Raw genomic sequence first — 14,095 nt, forward strand, 5'->3', positions numbered from 1 at the left:
ATGTAATACATCAAAAAGTAAAAACGACAAAAGTATGTCCGTCTCTAACCTCCCAAGCTATGTCCTTGGAGGTGGCATGCTACCTGTACCTGAAAATGATGTCCCCATATAGGGTGAGCCACAGCCCAGTAGAAATACACTAAACCAACCATGAACAATGACTAAAAGATAGCAATTGATAGATGGTCAACACAGATACTTTCACATAAATCACATATTTATGTCATACGACTTATGAGTCCAAGTTACTTTTCATTTTCCCTTTTTCAACAGATGGACATATAAGCTCTATCCGCATTCTCAACAGATATGTATAAAAACTATATCCCACATTCACAGATAAGCACATAAGCTATATCCACATTCTCAACTGATATGTATAACAACAATATCCCATATTCACAGATAAGCATATGAGCTATATCACTACTACAACAGATAAGCATATCACACATCAACAGATAAGCATCTTAGCTGTATCCACACTTCACTAGACAAGCATATGAGCTGTATCTACACTTCACTAGACAAGCATATGAGCTGTATCTACACTTCACTAGATAAGCATATGAGCTGTATCTACGGAGTTCATCCCCCATCTCCTCCCAATCCTATCCGGTTTAGAGGTACATCCCCCATCTTCCCCTAAACCGCGGAGTACATCCCCCATCTCCTCCTCTACACAATGCATATAAACACAAAGGTTCTATACACAATATAACGCATGTAAACACAGAATCATATACGCAATCAATCAATACATAAAGTTAATGTATTCTACCAACCGTCTACACATAATGCATATAAACACACTGGTCATATACACAATCACTCAATACATAAAGTTAATGTATTCTATTAACCGTCAAATTCCATGACACATTCCATTGATTAGTTTCCGTTTGCCTAATCATCATGCATTGTCTACAACAATCACGACTATCCTCCACCGATAGCCCAAAGCAGTTATTTCTAAACAGAAAATAAATGCACAATGGATATTCAATCAACATTTCATTTCCTTGTTTCTCACAATTAATTATCCCCATTAATCAAACAATGTAATTAGGTCGTTATCCATAATTACCATTTCAACCCTTAGGTCCCATTTTCATCAATGATTCAATATTTATTCCATTTCTCTATGCCAAACATGCAATCTAGGTTTATTATAAATAAAACCCCAACTTTTGTAAAATTGCACAAAAGCCCCAAACTTTCACAAAATTACCAAACCAACCCCAACATCTCAAAATGCCAAAATTTAAAGACAGAATCCATAGAGAGGAGTAGGATATCCCTACCTTGAAGTTTGAGCCAAAAAGGAGATGAAGACTCGAAGATCAACTTGCTCCAAATCCAAACTTTTTCAGATTAAATCGAAGCTCTCAACGCCCTCTATCTTTTTAACGAAGGCCCTAGGCTAGATTCACACTCTAGGGAGATCAAATCTTAGAGAGAGTGCAAGTGTAGAGAGAGAGAGTCTCGGATCAAGGGTTTGATATAAAAAGGAAGTGAAAAAGTGATGTTCAAAAACGCTACTGTCCGCTGATATAAAACACGCTCGCTCGAGCGAAGACTTGGTCGCTCGAGCGACCAGACACAGAAAACTCTCGCTCGAGCCAAGAAGCTCTCGCTCGAGCCAAAAACTCAAAAGTGCGCTCGAGCGAAAGGATGCTCGCTCGAGCCAACAACTCAAACCCTCAGGTCCACAACCCGCACGCTCGCTCGAGCGACAAACCTCTCGCTCGAGCGAAGAACAAACCAGACCGCTCGAGCCAAGAAAAGCTCGCTCGAGCCAAGAAATGCAACTCTCAGGTCCAGAACCAGGTGCAAGCGCTCGCTCGAGCGAAGCTACTCTGGCTCGATCCACCAGACACAAACTCAACTATCGCTCGAGCGACCAACTCCTCGCTCGAGCGAAGGTCCAAAAAAAAAAAAAAATCTGGGCAGCAGCACAAGGCTCCCAAACGCAACCAACCTGTAACACACCTGCCCAACACATCCTATAACTCAATATACAAAGTAAAAGGATGCAAACGAGATAATAAACCACCACCAACACCCACGGACACATGTCCAGATCACTGCACAACAAGGGTAAAACCCGGGATCGCTATGCTAGAGGAATGTCGGTGTCTGTCTCTTAGGATATGACGTTAGAACTCACTAACGTAGAAGCACCTTATGTTTAGCACCGGCTAACTGACAATGGCAGCACTCTCTCACACAGGAAGAACAATATTATAGAAGCAGACTGACTATAATATGAGAGCAAAGAATTTTTGTATTGACACCCAAAGAAGTTGGTCTCCTTTTATACATAAAAGGGGAGAGAAGATGAGCCTTCTTGTAACAAGTGCAAAATTCAATTTTGCAAAATTGAAACACTAATGCAAGGAAAATTGATGGTGTAAATCACCATCTTAAGTGTAGAGGTGACGCACAATATAGACGTGTGTATATCTGTAGCCACCATATAGACTTGGTCCAAAAAAGATTAGGTTGATGGGCCACCAATCTGGCCCAGCCCAAACCTAGCCCATTTCTCAAGCTTCAAGCCTCAAGCCCAAGTCCCAAGATCCATGACCCACAGACCAAGGATCGGGACCCGGACTCAACCTGGCCCAGCCCCGGGGGGATGGGTGGCGTGCACATGTGACAATTTTTGCATAACCAACTTGGGCCATAGTTTTGGCCCAAGCCCATCCTTGAAGCATCCATAACTCTCTTCTTTCGGAAAATTTGGATACCCCAAAGGGCTCATGTCCTTATCCAAAACTTGATATTTAAATACCCATAAATACTTTCCTCTACAATCAATGCGGGATAGGTGGTTATACACTATTCCCAATACCTCATTCACGAGGCTAACTTTTTTAGACAATTTCTCATTCAATTCTTAATGATTTTTTGTCATTCTTTTTGTGGTGTAAAAGACCGGTGGTTGGGACGTACTTTAATTTCATATTAAAGTCACCATAAAACTATATTTTCCAACAAGAAATTCCACCAAATGGCGCAATCCCAATCAAATTTAATCTCATCCCAATCTATTCCAAAATTCTTTACCTAGTTCGTTCACTTATAATTTACAACAAAATTCTAAATAAAACAAACTCTCTAAGAAACACATCCCTTACTACACTGTACAATTTCTAACATACTAAGACCACATTTATTCTCCAAATACGTACCAAAATAATTGGCCTATGGCCCAACACTAACCTCACAAGTGGTCAATCAAGCAAGTAAATCAACCTAACTTAACTTTGGCTATTCCAAGAAAATTTACACTTCAAAATATTTCCTCTTACGACACTCTGATCATCATTTAGGTCTCAACCAAACCATACTACTACAACAAATTTATTTTTTAACTTACTCTACTTCCAAGGTTCTTCATCTAGCCCACTTCCGCAATTTGATATAAGACCTCAGGAATAATTACTTCTTATACTGACAAACCATTTACTATGCATCATAGTCTTTACCATTTGAACGTCACACTTACACCCATAATTCTACAAAATCATTTAGCTTATGATTCAACACCAATTCTAAAACATCTTGACCCATCTATCCAACCCCATTAGTTTATCCTACCACTTTTCCTAGGGAGAGACATTTTCAAGGTAGAGACAAAATTAGCTCACAGTTTAATGCTCCGCACGAGTTCCCACACGTCGCACATGAGCTAAACATAAACCTATTTAGATATCTACGCCACATAAGGCAAACTACGCAAACACATAGTCAAATAGAGCACAGATAAGTTACTCTCCTAAGATACCAACTAGTCCCATAGCACTCAAGGACCTCCCAGTGGAAAAAGCATTGATCAGGTGCCTTTCCAAAAGGATTTCGATGAATGTAATGGATGCTAGTCATATCCTAGAAGCTTAACCCCATACCCACATAGCCATATAAACATACAAAGCATGCAAAGCACGTAAGCGCCCCATCCTAGCCTAGTAAATCTATTGTGACAAAACGTCACTTCCCACGAGCCCAAGGTATTCAAACCTGATTAGCTTTAATACCAAGTTGTAATGCCCCCAAATTAATTAAATTAAAACATTACTTATAATACGATTAATCTGAAATCTTACCATGCCAAATAATAACATTAATCCCAAAAACCCTATTTTCCATTGATCTACATATCAAATATTACAAATTTCCAGATTCTTGTCTTAGTTACAACAACATTAACATAGTTCAAGAAGCTAAAGGATAAAAATAATAATGCCTTAATTGCGTACAAACATTAAGGCAAGACCTTGTTACAACAAAACTGACACATGGTCCCAAAACACATATGCCCAGACCTTCCGCATAACGCATCCATGAGCCTTCGTGCCCTAACAAAACAAAAGAGTGCCCTCCTTCTCGAAGCGGTGGTTGCACATCATTGATTTCTGAAATTGTTAGATAAGAGTGAGCTAGATGCCAGTAAATGTACTTTTGACAAAGTATCTAGTTATTCAAAAATCCACATGGCATTATCACAACCAAATATATTTAATTCAACTCATAGTATTAATTTAAGAAAGAATATATGAATTCATAGCTTCCACTATTTCACAATTGAACATCGGGGAGTAAATACGCCATGAAGTCCCTAAAAAGAGTCCCAATGCATATATATACATAGGTTTTTATCCAAAATATCCCCATATTTTCGGGCTATTAATACGGTAGGGAATGGACACCCAAAATCATCCGTTTTTCCACTTTTACTAACTACAATACGGCAGGACCAGTGGACACCCAAAAACACTTTCCCACATTCATTCGGCGATAAGCTTAAGACAGGGTAATTGGGTACCTAAACTTTTCCCCATGCGGGTACCAACAACACACAACTCTTTCCAAAAATTGACTCCCTACCCAGACTTACATGCTATTTACGACCCCCTTAAATAACCTTTTTAAGATTTCCAAGTATTCATACATTCTTTAGGTAAAGAGTAATGTACATCACTCAGGTAATTTAACGGAGTAATGAGGAACAATGTTCATAGTTCAAGAAAAACCTCAAGAGGTTCCAATTTTACCAGTCGCAATCAATATATATTCAAAATATCATAATCCATTCATCAATTTTAAAGAATTAAAAATTAATTTCATCTTTTTCCAAAATTTTACAACTAGTGTTTTCATAAATTTAGGTCTTTTACCCTAATTCATGTTAAATGTTATTTCCCAACTAAAATCTTCATAATCCATAGCCATTAATAAAAATCTTAAGAAAATGTAGAGAAGTTTTTTTTTTTTTGAAACAAAACCCAATTTTGTAAACTCAAATATTAAATTATAGCATCAATGTCATAATAGCACCACATAAACCTCCTCAAAATAAAGAGAGACAAGATTAATCATACCTCAAAGACAAAAGTAGAGAAGCTAGATCAAGAAGATTACTTCGAAAAATTCAAAATCCAATCGGTCAAAATGTTGATCTTCACTTGTTCTTCATCTTTAATGTAAGATCTATTCACCCAAAAAATTTTATTCACCAAAAAAAAAAATGTAAGATCTATGGTGGATTCTTCGTGAAAAATAGATGAAATCAAGGCTTGGACGTCTAGGGTTTCGGGTATGGAGGAAAAGAAAGGAAAGGAGGAAGAAAGAATGAAAAGATTGGGCCAAAAAGTGACTTTAAAGTGCTAGACTTCGAACATACCGCTCGAGCGGTCAAAAGTTCGCCCCAGCGGACTTGCTTCCAACACAGCTACTCAAATTTCAAACGAGCATAACTCCCTCATCCGGACTCAATTTTAGGTCATTTTTGTGTCCAAATCGAAGCATCAGAAACAAGCTTTTCAATGGTTCTAGCCTCATATCCAGATTAAAAGTGTGGAAAAAGAAAAAGAAAAAGAAAAAGAGTGAAGACTACTCATAGGACAATTATTCGAATCAATATTTTTGGTTCAATCCTACTTTGCCATTATGATATCACCCAATCAATACTCTAAAATCAATCAAAGAGGCTTCAAGTACAATAATAAGAGAGTCAAAAGAAATCCTACTAGTCCAAGGAGTACAAAGTGGTGCCACTACCACTATCGCCATGAACCACTGCAAACTTCGGCCACCATTATGAGCCTTTCATCTCACCTTCGTTGCTACTACCATCTCCAGTGGCCCTTCTCAACCCTCTCACACCCTCTCCCACCATTCCCTTCACTCCTCCGCCCCTACCTAGTCTTTTTCGATACCCTCCCTGCGACCCTTGCTACTTGCAACTCCCTTACCTGTAACACACTAACCCTTCCCACACTCCGACAGCCACAATATAGAGACATTCATAAAGAAAGAGATCGCACGATTAGGGTTTTGAAATAAAGAGAGATCGTCGACGACTAGGGTTTTAAAGAAAGAAATCACGGTGGCTAGGGTTTCGTAGAGAGCAAGAGGGTCTACGACTATGATTTTGACATAATGAAGCGTAGTGGTTGCGAGGGTGCCAAAGTGGGACTGCAGACTGAGTTTGCAATGGTGGGAAGCTCGTGGCAATGGGGATTTTGAGGCGGCAAAGTTGTAGCAATAGTGGTTTGTGGTGTTGGTGGCTAGGGTTAGGTTTAGGAAGTTAAGATTTTGGTGGAGAAGATATAGACATTTTGATAATTTTATTTGAGGACAAAATTGTAATAAAATAATATATCATTAAGTGTTTGAAGAAAGAGGAAATGACGTGTGGAAATAGAAGCTCCCATGTTGTGCCCTTTCTCCTAAAGCATTCTTCTCCCTTTTTGAATCTGGTTAAGCACACCCACCAGTAAACACTTAACTTTTGACATGGTTGATCAAAGATAAGATTTGATCAACTTTAATTTCAAAAAACTTGTCCCCATAAGCAATTATAAATAGTGTGTACATTTGACAATATTTTTGAACTCTTTCCTTGGATTGGATTTTTTTTTAATTAATTAATTATTTATTTATTTATTTAAATTCTTGTAATGTACCTAGAAAATTTACACACAAAAAACACCTATAAAAAACATTGTGTGATTAAGACTTAATTCAAGTGTGGTTCTCATTATAAAAAAAAAAAAGAATCTCAACCACGCATCACTTTTCTTTATTAGTTTTTAAATAATTGTTTTTGAGTTACTAGTTTTATAACTAAACAAGAAAAATGTAAACATAATGCAAGGGTCAACTTTTTTGGAGCCCTACATTTGAACAACATTTAAGACCCCAGGAGGCAGCCATGCCGGCCTGGGGCGGGCACTGAAAAGATTGCCACATAACATGAGGTCAAACAATCTGGACAATTATGTTACCATCACACACACTTATAAAATAGAATAATGTATAAGTGGGTGTTTTTATAACAGTAATAATACAAATATATATATATATATATATATAAGTTTGAATTTTCTTAAGTTGGCAATTTAATTTAAGAGAGGGTTTGGGTATGATGAGTCTATTCTGGAGTAAACATCGCCTTGTTTGTTTTGAATTTCAGAAACTATTTTTTGAATTTGTTTTGAAAAAATAGAAATTAATTTGACAAAAATAAATATTAAAATATATTTTTAAATTTTTAAAATTATTTCCGCTCTCTAAAAAGATAAAATTATATAAAAATCATAAGTACTTTTAATTTTTTCATTTTTTTGCAAAACAAATTTTACAATTTTTAGAAAAAAAATTTTGAAAATAAGTTTCTAAGGAGGAAACCAAATATGGCTAATATAATTGAATCACATTTATTTTACAATAATAAACAATAAATATAATTTTAAAAATAATCATAATTTTTTTATAATATAAATATAATTCAAACATATAATTATTGGGTACATGATTAAAGTGTGCTAACGAAATATCAACTGCCAAAAGTTGGAGAGGTTTTTGGTAGTTTTTTTTATCAGCCAACACAAAAGTCTTAAATGTTACTATTTCAATCAATCAAAAATAAAAAAAAAATGTTAGAAATTTTAAATAAATTATCAGCTACCCTTTCAGTATGAGTAAATGTAGTGATTTTTCTAAATTAGTTCAAGGAGCTTATACACCTCAATATCGAGGTTTTTCACAAAAAATTCTACTAGAAACCTAGTATTATGAATTATCAAGAAGTCAAAATTGAATTATTTAATATTTTTAAAATTTTGAATGAAAAAATTTATTTAACATCTCACATGTGGAAGGCAAAGCAATGATTAGAATATCAATGCATTATTACACATTATAAAGATAATGATTGGAAATTGAATAAACGAATAATTTCATTTAAATTAGTTGAACTTCCATATAATGGTCATTCACTTGGGATAACAATAAAAAATGAATTATCTGGATGAACTTTACAAAATAAAATATTTATAATTAGTTTAGATAATACAATACATTATAATCAAACTATATCTTATCTTAAATTTACTTTACCATTACCTCTTAGTGGTACTTTATTTCATATTTGTTATTGTGCCTAAATTTTAAATTTGATTGTTAAAAAGTTATGAGTCAATATGATAATTTTGTAATAGCAATAAGAAATACGATTATTACAATTAATAGTTTTGTTAAACGGCTTGATGTGTAGAAAATTATGTCAACAAGAACAAATGAAATGCAGAAAATTACCTTTAGACGTAGAAATTAGGTGAAATTTAACATACAATATGTTAAATGTAACTTCAAAACAAAGAAGAGTTGTACATTTATTTTTCAATTGATGGCCATTAGAGGAATTACCTAAACAAGATGATTGGGCCCACGTAACATTATATAAAGACTTTTTTAAAAAAATTTGATCAATCAACAAAAAGATCTTCATATATATATATATATACACCTACTTTTATATTTGTTTTACATCAATTAACAAAAATAATGATGGTCTTCACAAATTAGTTTCAAACGAAATATATCATGACATTGCTGTTTCAATGAAAGAAAAATTTAATAAATATTTTGATGCATTATCACACATATTTGGTTTAGCTATCGTAATGGATCCTAGGTGTAAAGATATTAGTTTACAAATTTGTTTACAACTTATTTCGGTAACGAAGATCAATTTGCCTCTATTATTGAAACACTCAAACAATTATTGTTTGAGAAATATAAGAATGTCCTAGTTGTAATTAGACCACTTGCACACACTACAAAAAGCTCATTGTAGACGTCCCCGAACGCTCCCGGGAGGGTGAGTCCTGTTCTGTTCATTTGGGGTCACAACAGCTCAGGACTCTCAAATTGTCACGGTTCTAAATCTGAACCAAAGAGTCCGAATCCGGCAAATCGTTTTGAGAAAACAGATTTTTGAAAGAAGTGCCAAACATTGACTGCTTTGCCAGATACAGAGTCGCCACCTAAATATTTTATTTTGGGAAATTTAGGAAACCCTGACTCGTTTCCCTAAGGCCACGTGTCCGTCATCACTAAAGTTGCCTCGGCTCGGGAACTTGGGTACGATTGGGGAAGGTCACTTCGTGAGCACCCCCGCTCGCCCAGTCAAAGACCGGCCTCTACTAACCATGATATCTATTTTTGAAAACATTGTATGTTCTTATTCCGGTTATTAGCCTAGGTTACTATGTGATGTGCACAGCATACAAGTATAGACTGAGTTGCCTGAATTGGAACAAAACATTTCATGTTTGTTTTTTTGAAAGATGGTTTGCTACCCGCAAGTAGGCTTAAAATGCAGATTTTGCCACCCTCAGGTGGGCTTAGAAAAGATGGTTTTGCCACTATCTAGTGGGCTTAAAACAAACATTTGACGAGTTGTCCCAATCCAACTAACCCAACCTTCACCCACAGGCATTCAGGCAGTTATATCACATAAGCAAATAGCCTCATGGTAAGCATGCTATTCATGGCAGTCACTCACACGCATGCAAGGATGCTAAAGCATAAAACTCATCGAGTATTCCAAGCCAAAACAGAAACTACATTAGAAATCATGCATGATCCTAAGTATACAGAAATGCCTAATGCAACACATGCAAAAATGCAAACTATAGTAGGCTCAGCTATTCTAAACATGGCATATGAAATGCTACAGCTAATATGTATTCAATTTGGAATTGAAAATACAATGCAGTTAGTATGATGCACCAAGCCCAGTGCATGCGAAACAGATGAATGATGCAAACATGCTGTCATACTGTATGCTAATTGAAACATGCCCTAATCTAACCATCATAAGCGGATAAATAAAAGGGAGAAAGACGTGGGGTTGGAAGACATACAACACACACGCACACACTTATTACAGTTGTGCCCTCGCGTAGAGGGTCCAAATAAATATACAGTCCCGAATAAATAATTACAGTCCCGAATAAAAGAATAGTACAGTCCAAATAATGTACAAATTCCTAATTAATTAACAAATTAACTAAGAAAATAAATAAACTGGCATGCAAGCCAGGGACTGCCTTGATTCCATTCCGGATGATGAATGATGCATGCCCGGGTTGCCTTTGCGCGGAAATCCATGACGATGCCCCAATTAGCCTCTGTTTGCACCTGTTCTTGAAATGCGTGCCAAGCCTCGAAAGACCGCTGATTCTTGATTTGCTGCAACAGAGAGCAGGAAAGGGGCATAGCAATGTATTTTCACAAATGTATGCATGCCTCGATCCTCGTGCCACCAATCACGCATATCGATGCATGATGGCCGAGGAGTCGAATTGCACAATTCAATATAGGATGAATGCATATGAAAACACAACTAAAACCTAACTCCATCATGGATAATCCGGAGTGTCGGAGACTGGGGAATTGAGACACGTTCCGTCACTCGGAGTACGAAATGCGCCTCGTTTCCCGTGCCCGGGCTAACTCCTATCCCGAACACGATGCAATATGCATGACATGCATGAAATGCAACTAAGATACAATCCTAACATACACAATGTCATGGAATGGCATACACGCTGCACGAGGTAATACACAACCGAGCATGCACAATGCTATGGATGAAATGGCATACGCAATGCAATAATGGGCTTACACCAACATGAGAGAGCCTCAGCCACACTCACATAGGAGGCCATCAGATGAAAACAAGACGACTCGAAATGCGTGCACGCGTGCACGTAAACCGAGGACCGACCCTCAGGCACCGAAATGCCACTCTAATGAGACATGGCAAAGACATGGAATATGATATGCAAATATGCAAAAATCAGTTAGCAAAATGAGGGGGAAAACAGCCCCGAAACAAGGCGAAATGACACCCGATGCATGGAATTTCTCCCGAAATGCAAAACTAGGTACATGAAATGGCTTACAGCTACACAAAGCATGCATAATTTGAACATGGAATGAAAATACAGAAGCAAGGAAGCCCCAAAATAAGCATTTTTACAGTTCAAAGCATGGCCAAACAGCAAACAGAAATAGGGCAAAACTAGCATGCAAAAATGGCCCTAAATGCGAGATAAAGAAGCAACTCACAGCTGCTGTCCCCAAACAGATTAGGGCCCTTCAACAAGGTTGAAGAGGGGCCCAAAAAAAGATCTTTTACAGTTTATGGAAGACCACAAAAACCAGCACAGGTATGGCTAAACTCTCATGCAAGAAATAGGCCAAAAGATGGACAAAGAAGCAAGTGAAGGTTTCTGGCCTTAAACACAAAGGGTCCCTTCAACAACATTGAAGAGGGGCCAAAAATAATGCATTTTACAGTTGATGGCCGGACCCAAAACAGTATGCATACAAGCCAAAAATATCATGCAAAATATGGCCAAAAAAGAGAGATATAACACAAAGTATATAAAGGATGTCTCAAACAGTGAAATACCCTCAATGAAACATGAAGAGGAGGCCAAAATAAGACTGTTTTCAGTTCTAAAAATCGCCCAAAAATAGAAGCACAATAGGCTAATAAATCATGCAAAAATGGGGACCAAAGAGGGGTATAATGACAAGTGGCACATGGAGGTCCCAAACAGTGATGAGCCATTCTTCAATGTTGAAGAAGGGCTCAAAATAAGCCTATCTACAGTTTACTTCATGCTCCAAAACAGATCACACATAGGCCAAAAATACTATGCAAGATTATGGCATACAAGAGGGATAATGAAGCAAGTGCAAGATGGGGACCTCAAACAGTGAGAGGCCCTTAAACAAAAGTGAAAAAGAGCTCAAAAGAATGCCACTTTCAGTTAGGGCCGGAGCTCAAAAAAGCAAGCATGTATGGCTTATAAATGATACAAGATTAAGCTCAAAAAGAGGGGATTGATGCTTACCCTTGAAGGCCAACCCTTGGATGCTTCTTGGCTTGAGAAGTGATGCCTCCTAGCTGCTGGAAAGCTCCCCAAGCTGCTGGAAATGGAGTAGTGGTGGTGATGCTAGGTGGTGATAAAGAAAAGGTGGTAGAACTTGGTTGTTCTTGCTTGAAAGAGAGAGATGGAGGGAGATATGTATACCAAGCTTGAAGGCAAAAATCTTCCAACCCTTGGACCAATGTTGGAGGCCAGTTATATGGACCAAAGAGAGGGAGAGATGGAGGGAAAAAGTGGGGGGAAATGGACCAAGTTTCCCCCCAAAAGCTGTCCCCCGGATACAGATCTTTTGAGGGAAAAACAGATATACAGTTGTAATGTACTCACCCTGAGGAGAGAGGCCAGCCAGTTTTTGGAGCTGCAGGTGGCCGGCCGGCCACCCCCCATGGCCGGCCGGCCAGGGGTCAAAAGGGTCAAGGTGATTTAATGGCCGGCCACCACAGATAGGTGTCCTCCCAGGTGCCCTCAACACAACCCTATGGTTCAAAATTGTCAACTGTAAAACAGGAGAGAGAACAAGCCATTTTTAAGAGGGGTTCAAAAGGGTCAGATGGAATTACTGGCCGGCCACCAACTTTTGGTGTCCTCCCATGTGTGTACAACACAAATATGTGGTTAAAGGTTCAAGAAAATGGCCCAAGGTTGTTCAACATTGGCTTTGAAGTGAAGGAAATCGGGCGACGGAGGGCGCCAGAGGAATATAACTAGTTACTGAAACAATTGCTGGCCTCCCACCCTTCTACGGCCTTCCTGGTGATAAAACCGAGGTACCTGCCAAAAATGAACGAAAACCGATGCAAAACGAATGCTCGGGGGCCAGAACGCGCAGTTCGGGACCCTGAAAACTGCCTGTTAAGCACCGAAAGTGGCATTCGACCACGAAGTGGGTCTCTCAGACCTCAGTGTCCCTCAAAAGGGAGTAAATAAGATGCATGCCAAAAACCGAAGCAAATGGAGGTGGTTAAGCGGTCCCGAACCGAGGCACACGGCCGACGGCTCCGAAAAACCGGAAACCGAACTCCAAACGGGCAAAATGGCCTACGACCACAAAACGTAGCCTACGGCCACTGAGAGATGATCTACAAGACCTCTCCCTCCCTTCGCGAAGAGAAAACAGAGAAAAGCGAGCATGGTTCGCAAACCGAGGCAAAGCACAGAAGAGGGTTCGGAAATCCGGAGGCAGGGCTCACGGCCGCGACTTTGAGACTTCTGAACGAGCACAATATACAGTATCACCGAGCGCTCAACTGGTGACATCTGAGTCTCAAGGTCGGTCAAAAATGGGGTGTCTACACTCATCTTGTGGTGGAGGATTTGATATTTGTTCACAAATAAAAAATAGAAGAATATCTCAAAATGCAAGCACTTATAGTTCTAAGTGACAACGTTATTTGGATCAACGTTGTGTTGATGAAAGTGAAGAAGAAGATTTTGATATTTTAGATTGATGGAAACAACTATGCTTGCACAGATAACCCGTGATATACTAATCGTTTCTTTTTTTACAGTGGCTTCTAAAATAGTTTTTAGTGCAAGTGAACGACTGTTGAGCGATTACTGTAAAACCCAAGTTTTAAATATTATTATTTTATTGGATAGATTATTAATTAAATTAACTTATATGAGTCATTTATTAATATCAAAGAATTAGTTATGAGATGGCATTATATTTCCTATTACTTAGATGGGTAATTTTGTAACTTTGAGAAATTAGATTAATAAGCCCACCTATTGTGGCTTTAAGTCTTGGAAAACAAACAAAACAGAGGCTATGAATTGCCCCATAGGCGGCTAGGGTTTGAGAACGTAAAAAAAAAAAAAAAAAAAAAAAGAAA

This window comes from Camellia sinensis, chromosome 7 (assembly GCF_055761805.1).
Source record: "Camellia sinensis isolate YWXY chromosome 7, ASM5576180v1, whole genome shotgun sequence".
NCBI lineage: Eukaryota > Viridiplantae > Streptophyta > Magnoliopsida > Ericales > Theaceae > Camellia > Camellia sinensis.